The sequence below is a fragment of the Tursiops truncatus genome, chromosome 4 (genome assembly GCF_011762595.2).
Source record: "Tursiops truncatus isolate mTurTru1 chromosome 4, mTurTru1.mat.Y, whole genome shotgun sequence".
NCBI lineage: Eukaryota > Metazoa > Chordata > Mammalia > Artiodactyla > Delphinidae > Tursiops > Tursiops truncatus.
In genome coordinates this window covers 130794603-130815162 of record NC_047037.1, presented here as the reverse complement: position 1 = coordinate 130815162, position 20560 = coordinate 130794603, and the positions used below count along the sequence as shown (strand labels likewise).

The window sequence follows — 20560 nt, the reverse complement described above, 5'->3', positions numbered from 1 at the left end:
CAATGACAGTACAAAACCCTCCGGTGTTCATGTCTAATTTGTATTCTATTGTGACTAAATACTGCAGAGGATGTCTTTATTTCCATCTGGCGCTTCTTCTAAATTTTGGATCATTTCTTGAGGATAGATCCTCAGAAGAGGAATTTATTAGGTTAAAGAATCTAAACATTGTAAAGAGTCTTACGTGTTGCCAATTTACACAAAAACATTGTACCAGTGGCGCCACCAGGAGAGAGCATGAAAAATCTTCTCTTACTGCATAGTGGCTAATACTGAGCAGTGTATTCTTTCTCCTGTAACATCTTGAGGTTTTTATTTGAGTTGTTTATTCATGTCCTTTAGGTGAAGGTTTTTTTTTTTTTTGGTTTGTTTGTTTAATTAAATCAACTTGGGAACAAGTAAAGACAGGTGGAAGTTACATGCTTGGAATCTTGAGAGAATCACTTAGTAGATCTTGTGAGTAATAGGTAAACCATCCTGTCTTATTCTGGGGAGGTAGTAATTGTCACAGCAATAAAATCAGAGGGCTAATTAGTTGACATGGATATAGGAACGGGTATTAGCAAGTGCACTGAAAGTTAGAAGCTCATTTGGTGTAAAGTTGTAAAGTTCTCTGTGGTCACATCTCAGTTTCTGTAGAGTATTTTGGGATAGTTTTTGATTGCAAGGAGCGAATTATTTGCTTTCTCTTTTTAAAAAGTTTTTTTCCCCTCCCTAATACTTCTAATTTTAATTGGTGACCTCTAACCCTAAAAACATAATCTGTCATTTTCATCTCTCTTGGCTCTTGTCTTTTCCTCTGTAACATCTGTCCTGTTGATTGCAGGCTCCAGTCCTTACTTACAAACCTCTTCTTACTATGCAGATGACTTTCCTTCCTTGTTAATTTCTACAAGGAACTGGCATGAAAACCAAAACTTCATGAAGACCACGGTTAAAAAACCGTGTTGTCGGGCTTCCCTGGTGGCGCAGTGGTTGAGAGTCCACCTGCCGATGCAGGGGACGCGGGTTTGTGCCCCGGTCCGGGAGGATCCCACATGCCGCGGAGCGGCTGGGCCCGTGAGCCATGGCCACTGAGCCTGCGCGTCCGGAGCCTGTGCTCCGCAACGGGAGAGGCCACAACAGTGAGAGGCCCGCGTACCGCAAAAAAACACAAACAAACCGTGTTGTCTATGACTCTATGTAGAGCAGAATGTTTGGGCTTTGTCTGTGTTGTGGCTTTTGCCAGTATGTCTTGTCAAGGGACTTGCACAAGTTTGTGAATCAGATATTAGACCAAATTCCACCAACTTCTGAGTTTTAAGTTGTATTTAATATTCCCTTTAAAGAATGGACCACAGTTGGTTCCCCCAACTCGCGGCCCCCCAGAATCAAGCAGTCAACCCCTGACCCAGTTTTAATATAAATCAAACTTACATTTTCATACACCATAAAGTTTGAATATGTCTGTTTTCTAACTCAAGCTAAAAGTAGCTGAAATGTATTGGCTTGTGATGGTGTGCTTAGTTCCACTCAAGATGGAATGATTCCGCGGAGCCCCCAGCCCACGAAGATAGCTTCTCATCTGGGGAGAGGAATGTGGTGTGGAGTTTCATCTCTACCCTGGCCACTCAAAGTGGCAAAGAGTGGTTCCTGGGACCAGCGTCGCACCTGCATCATTTGGGAGCCTGTTAGAAATACAGGTTCTCAGGCCTCACCCAGGCAAACCAGAGCCTGCATTTTCACGAGATCCCCGGTTGATTCTATGCTCAGTTCAGTCTGAGAAGCTCTGTCCTGGAGAAAGCTGTCTGACCTGCTCAGACCTCATCACTGGCTACCCTTTGCAGCCACCCCTTACCTTCTGGCAGGACTTTGTTCTGGGAACGCTCAGACCTGTGGAGTGGCCTCTATTTTATTGATCTGTGTACTGATCAGTGCTGCTGAGATTTGCTAAAATTCTTGAAATTCCCTGGAAGCAGTCCCTTGGAGAAACGGACTCTTATTTCTCTATCAGTGAAGTCTGACCGAGCAGAACGTGCTTCGCCTTTTTATGTGAGCATTCTGCTGGCTCTGGGAGGGCCACGCTGCAGAGTGTGGTTAGGATAAGAGTGAGGACACTTGAGGTTGGACCTCTCTCTCTTTTTTAAAAAAAATTATTGTAAATTGTGATAAAATACACGTAACATGAAATTCATCATTTTAACCATTTCGAAGTGTACAGGTCGGTAGTGAGTATGTTCACATTGCTGTGTAATCAATTTGTAGAACTCTTTCTATCTTGCAAAACTGAAACTGTACCCATGAAACCACAGTTCCCTATTCTTTCCTCCCCCAGCCCCTGGCAACCACCCTTCTACTTTCTATTTCTAATGGATTCAATTATCCTAGGTCCCTCATATAAGTGGAATCATACAGTATTTGTTCTTTTGTGTCTGGCTTCTTTTGCTTAGCATAATGTCTCAAGTTTCATTCATGTTGTAGCACGTGGCAGGGATTCCTTCCTTTCTAAGGCTGAATAATACCCTCTTGAATATATCTATCACGTTTTGTTTAACCAGTCACCTGTCCACGGATACTTGGGTTGCTTCCATCTTTTGACTGTTGTAAATGATGCTACTGTGATGGAGTTTGGCCCTTAAGCTACTACAAACTGGATGTAAGACCTTAGACAAATCACTGAACTTCTGCATCTCAGTTTCCAGTACTTTAAAAATTCAGATGCTTTCAAGCATTCTCTGAAGTTCTAGTTATAGGATACTAAATAAAATCAAATCTGCATCTATTCAAAAATTATATGTCTTCTAGAGATTTCCCTGGTTTCTCCTGATGATACCATTTACCCTTCTTGAGCTGACTTAATCTTGGAGTATCCTCAACTGCAGAACTTGTATAACTTTTTTTGGAACAGCTTTACTGAGATATAATTCATATACCACGTGATTCACCATGTAAAGTGGACAAGCCAGTGATTTTTAGCATATTCGCAGGGCTGTGCGATGATCACCACAGTCAATTTCAGAAGAGACCTTATACCCATCCAAAGTCACTGCCAGTTTCCCTCCAGACCTCCCCCTCCCCCCACCCTAGACAATCACTAATCTACTTTCTGTCTCTAGGGACTTGCCTATTGTGGATGTTTCATATAAACGGGATCATAAATTTGTGGCCTTTTGTGACTGGCTTCTTTAACTCAGCATAATGTTTGCAAGGTTTCTGTCTAACTTTCCAAGATGTCAACTGATCTCACATGTGAGGGGTTCGTTTATCACCATTTGATTGCTCCTAAGGCCAAGAGCCAGATGTAGGACTGGGGCCAAGAGATAGAGCAGTAAATACCAGACACATCCCCTTGGCTCTAAAGAGCTCTCTGTCTTGTGGGGAAGATGGACATTAAGTGAATTTCTACCTAGATATTAATCACAAAGTGCTGATTTCTGTAATGGAGAAACTTCGGGTGCTTTGAAAGTGTATAATGGGCAGAGGTGAGGGGAGCTCTGACTTGCCACATCTTCAGGATGCTTGCTGTCCACAGATCTCACACTGGGACATCCCTCCAATCAGTGTCTATTAAGTGACTCTGTTGGCGATGATGATGTGGTAAAAAGTGAGACCCTGTTCGTGTCCTTGAGGAGCTCACCCTGTCATAAGGCAGACAGCCCATGCTGATGGGTGCCCCAGAGTCTGGACCGTGGGTACTGGAACATGGGTGGATCTCCCTGAAGCATTCAAGGGAATCTTTAGGGGGAGCAGTGATGATGCCTGATTGGGATTTTGACAGATGAATAAAATGTCTTAGGAAGCCACCATGTGTGCGGAGGGAAGGGAACTTCTGAACAGAGGTCACGAGCAAAAGTGTAAAGATACTCAGTGTGTTCATCAGGGATGGGACATCAAGAAGCCTGTTGTGGCCACAGCCTGGGGACCAGCTACAGGATGGAGGCAGGGAGGGTTGTGAAGTATCTTAAAGCAAAGGGTGGAAGCTTTATCCTACAGATCTCAGATTTGCATCCTTTAATTCTGGTACCCTCAGCGTTCCCCTCCTAATTATGACTCAGCATGAGTGGGAGTGGAGGTGGCATATCCCCTAGAGGCTTTTCTGGAGGACACCACACTCTTCCGGAGGGAGCTGGTTCCTTCGAAGTGTCAGTGCTGAAGGTGTCAGAACTTTTTAAAGCACTTCTTTTAGATTCACTGGGACATAGAAACATGAGAAGTTGGGAGACAGGCAGGAAGGAGTTGAATGGTGCCAGCAGCTGCAGGGTATCAAGTTTTTCTTGGCCTAAACTTACAGGTGGAAATGGATGCTATGAGCTGCCATTTATGGCTAGTACCTGTCATGCCTGGTAAATAGATGTGAGATCTTGGACCAGACCATCATAGCTTTAGGGCCTACTTCATCAAACATCACCTACCTTGATATCTAGGATCCTACAAGATGATCAAAAATGTTGTGGCATGCAAGATCCAGCCATTACCATTTCCAGGCAATCTAACCATCATGGTGTATGTGTTTTAACCGAAATAAAGTTGACTTACCATATTATATTAGTTTCAGGTATATATAGTGTTACGTTTTGATGTATTATTACCCAGGACCATTTGTAGATTCGTTCCTTTACTCATCCAACACTACATTTATTATATGCTGCTAGCTCTAGTTTGTGTGCATTCAAAGATAGATGCATCCCCACCCTTGAGTACCCTACACGGTAATCAGGGAAGTAGCCCATGGTTGCAGACGTAGAGTTCATATTGTCAGCAGGCCTCCCCAGCATGCAGTTGCATTGGCATTGGTAATTAACGTTGTCATCCTTGCTTTTACCTGGGCCTGTGGAACTCTTATTCACCTGTAGCATCTTTTAGAATTTCTGTGGGTTCCCCAAGAATGGCATCAAATGGACCTGAGGCTGATCACCGTTGCTCACAGCCACCAGGAGTATCTGCCTTGTCCTTCTCTTGCTGTGCCTCCGTCCGTCAGCCCCCCTGCTGTAAGAGCTGCTTGAAGGACTGTGTCGCTCAAATCTTTATGATGAGAATAGATAAGTCCTTGCCAAGGGGCATGTTGCATGCAGAGATGCTGGATAACAGCTCTCTGACATCTGAGATTTTGTCACCTGGGAACTAAAGTGTCGGATCCCCGAGACTGGCCAAGCCTCATGACACAGCTCCTTCAAGGTCTACCCTAGGGACTTCCTGGTGGTCCAGTGGTTAGACTTCACCTTCCAATGCAGGGTGTGTGTGTTCGATCCCTGGTCATGGAGCTAAGATCTCACATGCCTCATGGCCAAAAAACCAAAACATAAGAAAACCAGAAGCAATATTGTGACAAATTCAATAAAGACTTTAAAAATGGTCCATATCAAAAAAATAAATCTTTAAAAAAAAAGAAAGTCTACCCTAAATAATCCTCCCATACCGCATGATGTCCACCCCATGGTAGAGTACTAGGTACCTAGTACTAGAGTACTAGGTTACTCTAGTACTAGGTACTCTGCTTATTATTGTGTGTATGGGAATCTGAAATTATCTTGTTTATTGAGTAGTAATGATCTTTTATTGCACTCTTACAAGTATCAACTCAGTGAATCCTGGCAACTGTGGTGGGTAGAGCTTGTCCCGGGATTCGAGGCCAGGCAGTCTGGCTCCAGAGTCCAGCTCCTAGCCACTACGTGTGTGTTTATTATGTCTTTACCTACAAGAATATCAATTCTGTGGAGCTCATCTTTCTGGGTACCAAGAACATTCGTTCTTCGTAGGCTCTCGAGAGATGGTGAATGAATGAGTGAGTGGTCAGTTCATGGTCAGGGAGACTTCTTGGAGGCAGTCAAGCCTGTGGTGATGAGTGCAGGAGTAGCCAGGCAAAGGCGGGTGCCAAGGAGGTGCAGGACATTCCTGGCAGCAGTCATGGATGGTGTGAGCTCAGGCATGAAGGGGTCACGTGCTCTGGGGTTGCTGGAGAGGGACCTGAGAGACCAGGCTGGAGAGGTACGTAGATGGGCATCTCCAAAGAGGATGTTTCTGTTCTATGTACATGTTGAATCCCCAGCAGAGTCTTTCTAAGTGTGAGCAGGAATCCAGCTTTGTCAGAACGTGAGGGTACTTGTTAAAAACATACTATCGATTGCATCAGGGTCTGGGATGGGAGGGCTCAGGAGTCTGCATTCTAATGCTCTTGCCGGGTAATGCTTATGCACACAGATGCTTAGGAACCTCTGGTCTGAGAAACAAGATAACTGCTAATAAACTCTTAACGTTATTTACGTCTTTCAGCTTTTCTTCCTAACTGTCTCCCACTCCCTATACCCGTCTGAGATGGAGCTATAAAGTAATGTGTGTCTTTAGCACACTTTCCTTCTGGTAATCCTGTCTTAGCTTGAGCAGTTTTAACAATAGCGTCATAGACTTAAACGACACACATTTATTTCTCATGGTTCTGAAGACTGGGAAGTCCAAGATCAAGGCACGGGTGAGAGTCATCTTCCTGGCTTGTAGAGGAACATCTTCTGTTGTATCCTCTGACAGCAGAGAGAGAGATTCTCCCATGTCTCTTCTTAGAAGGGCACTAATTCCATTCATGAGAACTCTACCCTTATGACCTAATCAGCTCCCCAAAAGGCCCACCTCCAGATAACATCACATTGGGGATTAGGGCTTCAACATATGAATTCTGGGGGGACACAAACATTCAGTCCATAGCAATCCTTCTTTGTGTGTTTATCTTCTCTTGTCTTTGGGACTTCTGCTTGTACGCTGTATTAGTGCACTAGGGCTGTCCTAACAAATCACCACCAGCTTGGTGGCTTACAACAGAATTCCATTCTCTCATATTTCTGGAGTCCAGAAGTCCAAAGTCTAGGTGTTGGCAGAGTCATGCTTCTTCTGAAGGCTCTAGGAACGAAACCTTCCTTGCCTCTTCTTGGCTTCTGGTGGCTTCCGGCAGTCTCTAGCATTCCTCGACTTGTAGCTGCACCAATCAATTTCTGCCTCTGTCTTCACATGACCTTATTCTCTGTGTGTCTCCTCTTCTTTTAATGCCACCAGTCGTTGGCTTTAGGGCTCATTCTAATCCACTGTGACCTCATCCTAACTTCATTACATCTGCAAAGACCCTACCCTGTTTCCAAATAAGATCCCTTTATGGAGTTACGTGGACAGAACCAGGTGGAGGTGATTTTCAGGGACACCATTCAACTAACTACATAGAAATTTGAGTTCTGAAGGCAATGCTACGTTGTTGAGAAAAGATTTGAGAAGAATAGATTTGGCTAAAACCACCATCACCAAAGCGGTAACAACAACAGACAAATCAGGTGGTCACTTCAATTCTAAATTGGTGCAACATTTTGGACAATCTTGCATTCTTTGCTGAGCACCTATGTTGAATTCATTTATCTTCAGAGGCTTCAAGTTGACTTGCATACAGGATGCTGGAAAATTCTTTCACAAATATCCCTTAATAAGCCTTCCTGAAATAGTTGTTTTTCACACTCAATTCCTTGAGATTTTTGAAGTGTCCAGAGGGGTGTTGGGAAAGTGGGAGGCTCTGACCCCTAGGTCTGTCCACAGGCAGAGTGGCTGATCTCACTCGCCTGGACCATGCTTTTGGCCCCAAGGAGTTTTCTTCCTTTCAAAGCCTGTTTTCTGTACTATGATGTATTATTATGTGACAAAGTCAAGTGTATGTTTCTAATCCAGTCTAATCCATGTACCACTTTTTTCAGGGAGCTCAAACTTTCCTGATAGATATTTTTCCTAAAGTCACCCTTTTAAAAATTGCATAGTAGTTCTTCATAGGGATGTAGCAGACTTTAACTTGTTTCTTCTGGTTCAACATTTAGTTTTCCACGTCTTGATTTTCTTAGTTGTGGGGCTTATGTATAAATCTTTGCTTTATTTATTTATTTTTTTTTTGTGGTACGCGGGCCTCTCACTGCCGTGGCCTCTCCCGTTGCAGAGCACAGGCTCCGACGCGCAGGCCCAGCGGCCATGGCCCACGGGCCCAGCTGCTCCGCGGCATGCAGGATCCTCCTGGACCGGGGCACAAACCCGTATCCCCTGCACTGGCAGGCGGACTCTCAACCACTGCGCCACCAGGGAAGCCCTGCATCTTTTATTATATCTCTAGATTAAAAATTCGAGATACAGATTTACTGGATCCAAGGGTGTGAACTTTAAATGCGTCTAATGTATTTTACTGCTGAATTCGTGTCCAGAAGGAGTATTTTAAGTGCTGTCGTATCAGCGTCTAAATGTGCTCATCTTAGCAGTTCCCTTGCAAGTACTGATGAGGTTTATCTGTTCACGAAGGGTCAAGTTCTTGGGGAAGGTGGCATTTTGCTTGAGGTGGGTCTTCTTTACTTTAAATACATGTTTAAAATGGCCCATCTGTATACAAAATATGTCACCACCCTGTTTTTATCACTTTGTTGTTTAATGATGATGCATCTCTTGCTTACTGGTACCGGTGAATCTTTTTGTTATTTTACATTGCTTCCAAGAAATAAATTTCTCATGCATTCACGGACATATGCAATAATGATCCCAAGAGTAACTCCCCATGCCTGAGTGCCGTCCAGGTAAGGGGTGCATTCATGAATGATCTCACTGAATTCTCATCGTAGAGAGGAGGAGGGGGAGGCCAGAGGTGTTTAGTGACTCGCCCAAGGCCTTGGACGTGGCCAGCGCTGAGCTCGTTGCAGGGTGGGGGTTACTGGCTGGGAAGCTGTGGGGTATCAGCCGTGCCTGGGGGAGACCGAGGGAGGGGCGCAGAGAGCGCTTTGCTTGCACCTTCGGCTGTGACTCAGTGGAGGGACGGCAGGCCTGGGACACAGCTGGGCTTTAAAGCCACCGGAGTGTGTAACACTGACCCCCTCTTTCTTTTGTTTGGCGGCAGGAAAAGAAGGGCCGGTTCTGAGAGGCCTCGCCACACACCTCGCTCTGAAGGGCTGTTCTTTGAGACCGATTACTGTGCGGAGTCCTGAGCCGTCGGCGTTGGCCGGCTGCCTTTCTTCCCTGGCGGTGCGCCTGTTCTCCATGTTAACAGGGGAGCTCCCACGAGAAGGTCGGTCTTGGTTTCCTTTTCATTTGGGGTGACCTCTCTAACTCCCCATGTTTAAAGCTGGACTGAGTTCATTGATCGCTTTTCTGCTGAGAGCTGCCGTGCAGAGGGCCTGAAGGGCTGCAGAAATCTCTCTTTCATCCAGAGTCACGAGCTCTCCCTTGTTAGGGCTGCCGCGGTGCTTCTGTCCAGAGCTGCTGGGGTAGGTGAGGGGGGACACCCCTGGATGTTCTTAAATCCATGTTGGTAGCAGGTGCATCGACCCTAACTCAAGACAGCAGCTGTGTGGTGCGTGCGTGCATTCAGTGGGGCCTTTTCCAGAATTGGCCCCTCTGCTCTTGTCTTGCCCTTCCACCATCTGTCCCCAGACAGTAGCCAGGGGGCACCTTTTAGGTCAGACACACCACTCAAAACCTTCCTGTGCTTTTCAAACACGCTCCCCACCTGTCAGCATCACAACCAAAGTGTTTACAGTGGTTTCAGGGTCCGGCAGGAGCTCCCCCCTCCCCCCTCTACTTTCTCCCCTTGCTTCCTCCACTCTGGCTGTGGCTCAGATATACCAGGCAGACCCCTGCCTCAAAGCCCCCGTCCTGCCTGTTCTCTCTGCCTGGAGCCCTTTTCCCCTGGGAACCACGTGGGGTGCCCGCCACACCTTCAGGTGTGGGTTCCATCGTGTCTCCTTTTCAGTGAGACTGTCATGCCAGGTCAGCATGTTGAAAACCACCATGAATGTATCCTCTGCATCCCTGACTGTGTAGTTAGAATGTGGCTGACAGTGTTTGCAGTGTCTGTGGTGCCCATGGGGACCGTAGGTGTGACCGATCTGCGAAGGTTCTGGAATGGATACTCCTGTTCTCTGCCTTCTTGATGGCAAGAGAATATCTTGCCTATTACGGCAGAATCCCTATTAGAGACCATGCGTTTCGTTCCTGTGACTTGTGGCGATTCAGCTCCAGATCAGGGTCTTTGCTTGGGTCATATTTCATATTACTTCGATTCACTTCAGAGGCCACGGCCAGGTGACCCAAAATAGTCTCCCAAGTTCTGATAGTGTTGGAAGATCCCTGTAGTTCCAGCCGTGAGACCCTCTCAGGCTAAGTCTGCTTGTAGAATTTAACTGCCTAATTAGTGAGGGATGGTGGTGAGATGCGTATTCAATAAATCCCTGCGTTTATCATGGCTTAATGGAAAATATCTAGGCCTCGCAGAACAACAGAAGGTTAGTACTCCTTGGTTCAGATAGAATGAGAGCATCTCTTTATGAATCCCAGGGGCAGGCGGATAGCTATGAAAGTCCTCACTGCTCTAAGCAGCTGTTTTCAGTGGGTCTGATCAGGTTGCAAGGTGAAGCAAAGGGTACGTTTAGACCCTTCGCTCTTTCCCAGTGTTTTAGTTGCGTTTGCTCATTTCCTAGTTTGGTTTGTATCTGTTGATTGTTTACTGTGTGTGAAGCAGCAGAGTTGGTGCTGGGGCTCCTGGGGGTTGATGACTATCAAGGAGTTTATAATTTGTGGAGAAGATGGACGTGATGATCAGTAACTGTAACATAAGCCTGAATCTGTGTCAGAGTGTAAGTACAGTGGGGCAGAGGCCCTGAGCAGGGACTAAAGATCACTTTGTGGGATGCACAGCCCTTGAGGTGGATCCTGCAGGGTGAGTAGAAGGTGAGCAAGTGTTGGGGGGTGAGGATGTGGGGAAGGTGTGCAGGGCTGGGGGAGGGGCAGCAGGGCTCAATGGGGGAGGAAGAGAACTCATTCTGTGGTGCTGGTGGGTGGGGTTTGTGAGGGCCTGTGCGGAAGGGAAAAGAGAAAGTTCGGTGGGAATTGTGTTGTGGAGGCCTTTTTAAAGGTAGCACTAAGGAGTTTGAATTGTACCAGCAGAAAATAAAAACCCACGGAGAGTCATTCAGGAGGGGAGAATGACACCTACCATCCGTCTTTCAGAGAAATCCCTCGGGTACCATCGGGAAGGCCGGTTGGCTGGTGGAGGTGTGGATGGAGGCCTCTTAGGAGCTAGGTGAGAGATGAGCTTTACCTGGGTGGTGGCCGAGAGCCAGACACGGAAGAGATGGGTGGAAGAGACGATGTGAAGAAAGCATCCTGTTGGGTCATGGCCAGAAACAGAGGCCAGTATTCTTTCCAAATCACCCAGGAGCTTAAAAGACCCCAAATTCCCTTCCTTAGGCAGTAAAATGCAGTCACAGGGCCCTTGAAAGGAAAACAATATCAAGAAAATGGAGGAGATGCTGAGAATGTTAAACCCAGAAGAGGCAGCGGCAGTCCCATCATCGCACCATATGATGGAGGAGAGAAAAGTCTTGGTACCAAGGAAAGCAACCCGGGAGCAGGCAAGGTGGTACATTTTAGTTGCATTGGTTTCTAGCAACAGTAATTGATCAACCCACGTCCCTGATTCCTGGATTAGAAAACGGAGGGAGAGAAGGGGCACGTGCTTCCAGTTTCTACACACGGGTGTGTGGACTTTGAGAGGATATCTTCAGTGGCTATGCTTACAGAAGGTAATTTGTTCACTAACTCAACGGGTTTGCTTAATGGCGACTTAGCTTTCATCTCTGGGAGGACCATGTGCTTCAGTGACGGCCACGAATATTATGACTGATGTTGTTAATAAGATAATCAGTACTGGAATACTACTATAAATTCTTGCTAACTTTGCTAAAAATTCCCAGCCTTGTGTTAAGCACATTATAAAGCTATCTTAGATGGAACGGGATTCTCTCTCTTTGGGGGCCAAAGGGTAAGAAGACCTTGTAAAACTGAGGCTCTCCCATGTGTTTTGTATCAAGTGCTAATGTCATGTGAGTTTTAGTGTTACAGGTGGAGGGAGTCGCTCATTGCTGGAAGAATCACAGAGAACATTCCCCATCTGTCAGGGGCTACTCCTTTTCTCGTGGCTTCCTGCCTTCGTGGACCCGTCTGACCAGCTGAGCGTGTAGGGCTTTCTCCGGGCCACTTGCAGGAGGGGTCCTCAGAGAAGCTGACTCTTTCAAGTCAGGGCTTGCTTTCTCCTCTCGTGGGCGGTGCACGTCCGTCTGCATATTCCGGGACTCTCTTAGTTTGCTTGATAGATTTGTTTGGACGTGACCTTTCCCAGTTCCTCTTCCCTGGGTTTTTGCCTGCTGAGGAAATGAGCCTCAGATTCCATCCATCTGCACCGGTGGCAACAGAAGAGAGAATTTCTCTTTTCTGTGGTCCAGGTCCAACGGCGCAGACACCTGTCGTTCAGAGGCCCATACTGTTCTGGTTGGTATCCCTTCCTGCTGCAGAGACTTTTTATATCCTAGTTCTGGAAGTCATCAAGTCGGACAAGAGACAAGGAGGAGGCGGGGGAGGGTCCTCGGCTGACCTGGGATGATTTTACTGATTGTGCTCCAGACACATAGGAAGAGCTGTTTCCCCCACCTCCGTCCATCCATAATTGGTCCTGTTAGGAAATGTTTCCTGTTTGTGGTTGATTCATTCTGAGAGCTTCTCGTGTCTTTTGGGATTCTTCACTGTTAGATTTGAGAAGAAAGAGGACAACTTCTCTTTTAAGTCTGATGCAAACCATCTGAGCCAGACGTGTACATATGCGGTAGATTTATGTGTTTCTTATGGACATTCAACTGCTCCCCTGGCTGTTAAGGAAATCCATATGAGGAAGGGAGCCTGTATGTTGGTATCCTCAGATTGTGTGTCCTAATGTTACAAAGCAAATGAATCCTGACTATTTTTGAGGCTTGTCAGAGTTTTTTCTCTGCGGCTCTGGAATTTTCTCTCTTGTGCTTTCAGAGTGGCCAGATCTATGGGCTCCCGGGAGCTTTGCTCTGGAGAGATTGCTGATGTGGGATGAAGTACAGGGGTGAGGAAACAAATCATAACTCTTCCTTTAGGCCTTTGCCATCTGCCCAATGTCTTGTTTGCAGTCCCCATGAACTTGGAAGAATGCTCCCTGAGCACCACTCCCATCCATCCACCAGGGTCATTGTGCGGATTTCCAGATGTTGAACTTGGGCAGGTGACGTAACCCCAGCTGGTGTTGCAGGGGGACCAGCCAAGTCACGCTCATGACTTTGGGATTCAGTGTCCATCTCATTTAGAGGCAGGAACCCTGTGGAGGGAGATGATGCCTGGTTTGCCTGTTTGCATGTTCGTTGCCTGCACCTTCCCTGACACTGAGGTCTGGACCTGGTGTCAAGTACAGGCACACGTGATGAGGGGACTAGCCAGCTCTAGACAGTACATTTCATCTGCTTATTTTGAAGAAGCAGGATAATGCTCCATTTTATAATATCCCTTTCTCAGGGGCACAAAGACAGGGACTTGATGCAAGGGAGAATAATGTAGTCTACAATGAGAAGTGCAGATGAGTGACACAAATTAGTGTGTGAGGGGAGATCTTCCCATCTAGACACAGGAGTATCTGAGGAAGGAATATTATTATATTGATTATCATCTTCTTTCTTGAAAAGAGCAGATGAAATATACTTTCTAATATATTTATTAGAAATAAATATATTTATATATAAATATATATATAATTTCTGCCCAATTCTGCACTCCATACATACATACATTGGATACCCAGGAGCTGGTAAACCGTAGGCTGCAGGCCAAATCTGACCTGTCACCTGTTTTTGTAAATAAAATTTATTGGAACATGGCCACGCCCATTTGTTTATTTCAGCGGCTGCTTTTGCACTTTATATGGCAGAGTTGAACGGGCCCCAAAGTTTGAAAGATTTCCTCCCTGGTTTCTTATAGAAACTTTGCTAGTGTTTGTTCTTTATCCACCCTTATCTAGACAGAGAAATTTAGGATGTCCCCCTTTATTTAAAATCTCTAGTTTTTAATATTTGCTGCTTTTTATTATTTTAAATTTAACCCACAGCTGCTCCTGCTCCTCTTCTCTTAGCTCTTGGATTATTTCAGGAGTTTCATTTTCAGTGGGATGCTGTTTCCCTCTTGAGGATATTTGGAATTATGTGCTGGGGGGAAGCTTTTAAAATCGGGAGTCAGCACTGATATTGCAGGGGCAGGGAGAGGTTCGAAATAGTCCCCAGACTGAAGGACAGCTCCATCTAAGTGTCCAGAGCACAGTCATTTTGTGAGCTACTTACCTGGATTTGGTTTTTGTCCCTGGTTTAAAGTTTTTCAGGGGATCTTTGTAACATCTCCCAGTGATGAGATGACCTTAATGTTTTACACTCCTGCTGCTTTCACACTTTTGTGTAAGTTACCATCAGACACAGGAGACCATCGAGTAACTTATCTGCCTGCCAATGACAGGGGGAACTCACTACGACTGCTGTCTCTCTCTCCGTTTCTCTCTGTCTGTCTTACATACACACATTCACGGCTGCAACCTCAGTGCTGTCTTCTGTCCACCCTAAAGACTCTGCGTCAGTCAATTTCCAGGATAGGATGTTCCTCTCATTTCTTTGACTTGTGTAGTGCTGGAGAAAACTTGGATCTCCTATTTCTCTCATAGGAATCATCAGCCTTTGTAAATCCTGCTTAAAAAAAAAAATCTTCTTAGCTCTTCACACTCCCGCTAGTTGGCGCTCTTTGCTTCTGGGACCAGGCTTATAGCTTTCAGCCAAAGGAAGCTAGCTGGGCTCCCCGACTGACGAGGGAGGCCTGGTGGGGGATGGATGTTTCCTATGGCCCAGAGACAGCAGCAAGGTTCCCAGAGAGATGGAGAGAGGGGCAGGGGTGTGATTGCAGGAAGGAGGGGGTTAGCAGTGTCCCAAGGGCATTGGGGCTCAGGGTGGGGTGTGATCGTGGCCCATGGGTGGAGGACCAATGTGCTTGGATCTGAGTAGCACGAAGTCAGTGCAGAGTGACAGTGGACCATGGAACCTCTGTCATTCTAGAGAGATGTGGAACCGGAGCTGGAGTAGAGGTTGCCTGTGAGAGGCAACCCGATTTTGAGACTTCCAGAGAGACCTAAGAAAGGAGAAAGTCTGAGTTTCTGCCATTTGCAAGGAGGGTGACGGACATGGACGGAGGAGCTATGTGTTTGAGACTTCCATAGGGCCACCACCCTGGTGAAGCCTGGGGGATGTTTGAGTAACACACACGATGGGGTTTCCATGGCCTGAGGCAGTGGTGCTCGAACTCTAGCGTGCATCAGAATCACCCGGAAGCCTTGTTAAACAAGCTCGCCCCGCCCCTAGGGTTTCTGATTCAGTAGGTTTCCAGTGGGGCCTCAAAAATTTGCATTTTTAACAAGTTCCCAGGAGCTGCTGCTGCTGCTTGTGGTCGGGGGACCACACCTGGAGAACCACTGGCCTAAGTGTAGAAGAGATAGACAGTGAAATCCGTTAGTGTCCTTAAAATGGAACTAAACTATGATTATAAGATGGAAAATAAAGCTGACTGCATCTTAAGAGCAGTTAGTAACTTGGTCCCCATCGGGTTGATCACTGTGTCAGAATTTCTAGGTTCTAGGAAGGGTTAAGCTAGTTTAGCCAAAATGCGATTGAGCAAAGAACATGCTAGCAGAGACTTTCATTAAAATCTAATTCCTCTGCATTTGGGGAATTTATTCACTATAAACAGGAAGAGCGTTTCAAAACTGAGTTTTGGCTCTTTGTAATTTTTTTTTTTTTTTTTGTTTGCTCTTTGTAATTTTGAATCCTTTTAGCTGACTCAGTAAAGAGAGTCCCTCATTTGAACTTTTCTTTATAAAAGAAGATAATTCAAGGGCCTCGGTGGTTCCCTTCCTTCACTGTCTGGGTTTGTCTTCTCCATATCAGGATGACCATTTGATGTCAGTGGGCCTGAATTTTCAATTGACACACTCTCATTTCTTCTTTTTTTATTTTTGATTATAACAGATACTTATATAAGATTTGTACACAAATGTAAAGATAACTAAAATATAAACAAAAATGCTAAACAGTCAGACACATAATAAACAGTGTAGCTGTATGCTTCAGAAATATCCTGAATGTGCTAGATTGATCTGGAATAAACTCTAGGTCTTTTTTTTTTTTTTTTTTTCTGAGCTGAAGATTATTTATTGGGAATTCAGAAAAATTGCATCCTTCACGTGACCCACAGTTACATTTCCTTTGTACTTCAATTAGGTTCACCGTGCTGCAGGTTTTCTGTATAATCTTGGAAATGCACCTAATACACATTTTGGCTAAGTACCAAATGTTAAAATCAGTTTTCAATAGAAGCAAATACTGCAGCTGAATATCACCATAAAAATATGAAATCTGGGGACTTCTCTGGTGGTCCAGTGGTAAAGAATCCGCCTTCCAATGCAGGGGACGTGGGTTCGATCCCAGGTCCGGGAACCGAGATCCCACATGCCACCAGGCAGCTAAGCCTGCGCGCCGCAACTACAGAGCCCACGCACCTTGGAGCCCGTGTGCCACAACTAGAGAGAGAGAACCCCCGTGCCACAACTAGAGAGAAGCCCGTGTGCCGCAACGAAGAGCCCACGTGCCGCAACTAACACCGGGCACGGCCAAAAATTAAAATAAATAAATAAACAAAATGTTAAAAGAAGAAAAGCCTTTGCTTTAAAAAAAGTATGAAATCTAAGCCTCAAGATTACATAAAAGATTTATCAAAAAATTTTAAATTACAGTTACTAAAAATTATAATTATTTTGTTAAAGTTTGGCATACCGTAAGATAGTAATTATTTAGTGCTCTCATCTGCTCAGTTAGCACTACTAAAATGATCCTCACTTTCAGTGGAAACTCTAGGTCTTTAAAAGAACTGATGTCTGTGCCGTAAGTTAGGATTTACTTTCTATAAGGGGAAGATACATCAAAACTGCCCCGAGCCTTTTCAAATGCAAAAGTGCAGCTTTCAGATCTCTTAATTCCTTCTCTGTTCACATTAGGTGGATCTGTCACTCATCGAGTCCTTATAAACCCTTATGAGAATTAATTTGAGTCAAGTGACTCACCTGAAAAGGACGGTATTGAAAACCTTGACCTTGGACTTGGAGCCTGCTTCCTGGTGGCTCGAGCCATTGACTTTCAGTTTTACCCCGGGTATCTGTTTGCTCCTGCCTCAGCACCAGTGGTAGCAGCAAGGCTTGGGGCTGAGCAACACTCTGGGTCCTTCCGAGCTGTATTTATTTACACATTGTTGGGATTTTGGCCAAGGCTTTTGGTCTTCTGCGTGTGTGGGTCTCACCATCTGTGAACCCCATTGATGGTGTGTAAATTAATAAAGAGCTCTGTGAGTCCACTTTTGGGGTGCCAAGAAGAATCATAATAAATAATATGAAACAGCTCCAGGGATTTTAGCATATTTACAATTTTGGCTTCACACACTTAGGGATTTGGAGTCATTTTCTTTTACAAAACTGGCTTGAAAATCATGCATCGGGCTTCTTTTGTGTGATTGGCAGCATTTCGGAAACCACGAAGATCCTTGCTTCTCAGAATTGTTTCGTGCGAACCCTGTCTGTATGGGCCAAAACTCTGCTCCATATAAGGCCTTCCTTTACTGGGAATCCCTCTCTCCATCCCAGGGATGTCGGTGGTGGGTGACCATGAACGTATCCTCTGTGGAAGAGTGCCAAGTAGGAAAAAGAATGGCGTGGCCAGTAGTTTCAGTGTTATTAGGGTGGCTGGTATGTTTTAATAGAATTATCTGCAGGACTTCAAAAACCTGTCTGATGGCCCAGGCTTCGTGAGAGACCGTGCACTATTTGGGGGAATTTGTTGATTTTAAGGTGAAAGGTGGACAAGGGAGGGGCAGGGCGGTACACTGCCCTGTACACTGTGACTTTCACAAGTCTGCCCTGTTGAAGTTTATCCAAACCTTTAGATTTCTCAATCTTAGACCTTCACCATCTGTGACTCACAGGTTCTGTGAGTGCAATACTCAGGCTAGAAGCTAAGAAAGGTGTTTCTTTGGGGTTGGGGACACCTGCATGGTCTCATCCTTCTATGTCCCCATACTTGGTGATATACGATTCTTCCAGAATGAAAGCTGCACTTTCTTTTATCTTAGATTCATGAAGTTTGGGACCTAGGCGCTCAATAAAAAGTTATTGGAGCAACTACAACAATAACAACAACAATTATAATAGCAGACAACCCTGTAAGGGCGCTTGCTCTATGGCAGGCACTGTGCTGAACCCTGGACACGTATTCACTTATTGAAATACTCATGAGAATCTTGTGTGGCAGGATCCTAATCCTATCATTGTCTCCGTTTTCCAGATGGAAACTGCCACAGAAAATTTAAGTAACCTGCCCAAAGTTACTTGGGTAGTAAATGGTGGTATATGCACCCGGGGAGATACTACCGGGATTTGATTCCTCCATCATGCAATTCTTTGTTCTTAATCATTGTGCTGCAGACCCAGTACTAAAGTTCTCACAAACCTAATAGATTATAGAGATGCCTGGATTTTGTCTTGGAAACTGCTCAAGAATGCCAATATCAGAGGCTATAAAATTTTCTTGAAAGATTGTATAAGTCTTAAGCCAGGGAGCTCAATTTGTGTTACCTGACACTTTGAGCTGGGCTAGGGGTGGAGAATGAACTACATAAATAACTGCTAAGGTGCTGATCTCCAAGGGGGCTTGCATGTCTGGGTACCTTTGGGAAGAGTTTAGGATAACAGTTTCTTAGACTGCTTCTTGTGTTTTGAATTCCACTGGAGCCAGTTCTTTAGACTTTTAGAGCCAAACTGGTTGAAGTTCATTCAGGTTAAGTCTTAGGAGGAGGTGAGTTTTGTGGGTGAGAGATTCTGCTGGTTTTGCTTTTCTTAATCATCTTTAATTGTCCCTCTGATTTGTGTGTGTGTGTGTGTGTGTGTGTGTGAGAGAGAGAGAGAGAGAGAGAGCGGGTGTTGGGGACAGTGGGCTAGGGACGGGGTATTAGTTAGTGGTACAGCAAAGCCGGGAGTTCAGTAGGGAACTGGTCCATGGTGAGATTAGGCTGAGGAAGTTAACTTTCTTGGACTCCTTGCAGAGAGTGTAAACTCAGTGGAAATGCCCCCTTGCTGGCTGCCACTCCCAGGACTGGGATGATGTGTTCTTAGCATTGCACCTGCAAGTTTTGAGGCTTAATATCAAAGTATTAGAATCTAGGAGGAAAAGGGAACTGCTTATATGGGCAAAGCCCTGCAAAACTAGTTATAAATGTGATAAAGGGCTTTTCTTTTTAACCTATGTAGTTGTAGACTCACAAGAAGTTGAAAAATAATACAGAGTGGTTCTATGTACCCATCACCCAGTGGTGACATCTTGCTTAACTATAGTGCATTATCAGAACCAGGAAATTGGTATTGGCACAATACAATTAACAAAACTACAGATCATACTGGGATCTCACCTGTTTTTACGTGTACTTGTTTTTTGTTGTTATTGTTGTCGGGAGTTAGTGTATATAATTTGATCAGTGTTTCTTTTCTTTTTTTTCATTTTGATATGTTTTATTTAACCTAATACAACCAAAGTATCAATATTATTATTTCAACATGTAAGCAATATAGAAATTATTAATGAGGTATTTTACCGTCTTTTTTTTTGTACTGACTCTTTGATGATTTTATTTATCATTTTATTTATTATTTTTTAACATCTTTTTTGGAGTGTAATTGCTTTACAATGGTGTGTTAGTTTCCGCTTTATAACAAAGTGAATCAGCTATACACATACATATGTCCCCATATCTCTTCCCTCTTGCATCTCCCTCCCTCATGATCAGTGTTGCTTGATACGCAGGAGAACCTCTGACTAAGGCTGTAATAACTATTTTGCAGATACATGATTTTTACTTTAACGCTGTTTGTCTGAATGTTTTTAACTCAGCAAACAGTTGAATGGAATGTGAATTCCAGCAGCCGATTTATGGAATAAACACCAAGCCATTTGGTCATTTATATTTATGGTCTTGAACTCTTTGGGGGATATTATCTTCATTTTTGTTGCCTTACAGAGGGAGGATATTTTCTAGCGATAAAGGATAATTCAAGGTCGTTGTGTCATATTAAGAACTCTTGGAGGGAATGATAAACAGATGTTGTTATCCCTGGAAGAGGAGGGGGTAGACTTTGATTAATCAGATAAAAGGTATGGACTGATGGGATGCAAAGATCATGGATGCAATTTCATGATAACTGTTAGAGTGGATTTATTTTCCAAATGACAGCCCTGGATGAGCTTGGGCTAACTGTCGGCTGTCTGGCTGAATGTGATTAATTGCTTCTGCCTCCGTGATCCCATCACGCTTTGTTGAGACTTCCAATTAGCCTCTGTCACTATCTGCTCTGGATCTGAGCTGTTTGTCCGGGACGGGGGCTGGGGGGGGGGGGCTGTCTTCTCAGCTAGGCTAGGAATTCTTTGAGGGCAGGGACTGTCCAATACATGTTTTGACGTTTCTCTTCCTCCCAGGATCAAGCAGAGCACAAGGGATCTCTATTCTTCTGCCTCTAGCCATTTCCAGACTGTTCCTTATTCTAGCCTCACTTCTTTACATATTTAACCAGGCATCTGTTTGCACATTATGTATATTTGAAACCCATAAGGCTTAA

General features: G+C 44.8%; 1 protein-coding gene across 7 annotated transcripts in view; it reads left to right on the top strand.

The window, feature by feature from the left end:
- Positions 1-20560, top strand: part of TIAM1 (TIAM Rac1 associated GEF 1) — a 504950-nt gene that overhangs the window by 221252 nt on the left and 263138 nt on the right. For 6 of the 7 annotated variants that reach the window (XM_073804434.1, XM_073804432.1, XM_073804433.1 and 3 more), the window contains one exon: positions 8873-9040. The exons of the other annotated variant lie outside the window; for it this stretch is intronic. The gene's annotated coding sequence lies outside the window, so the exon portion shown is untranslated. The remainder of the gene's footprint in view (positions 1-8872; positions 9041-20560) is intronic. 7 annotated transcript variants of the gene reach the window in all.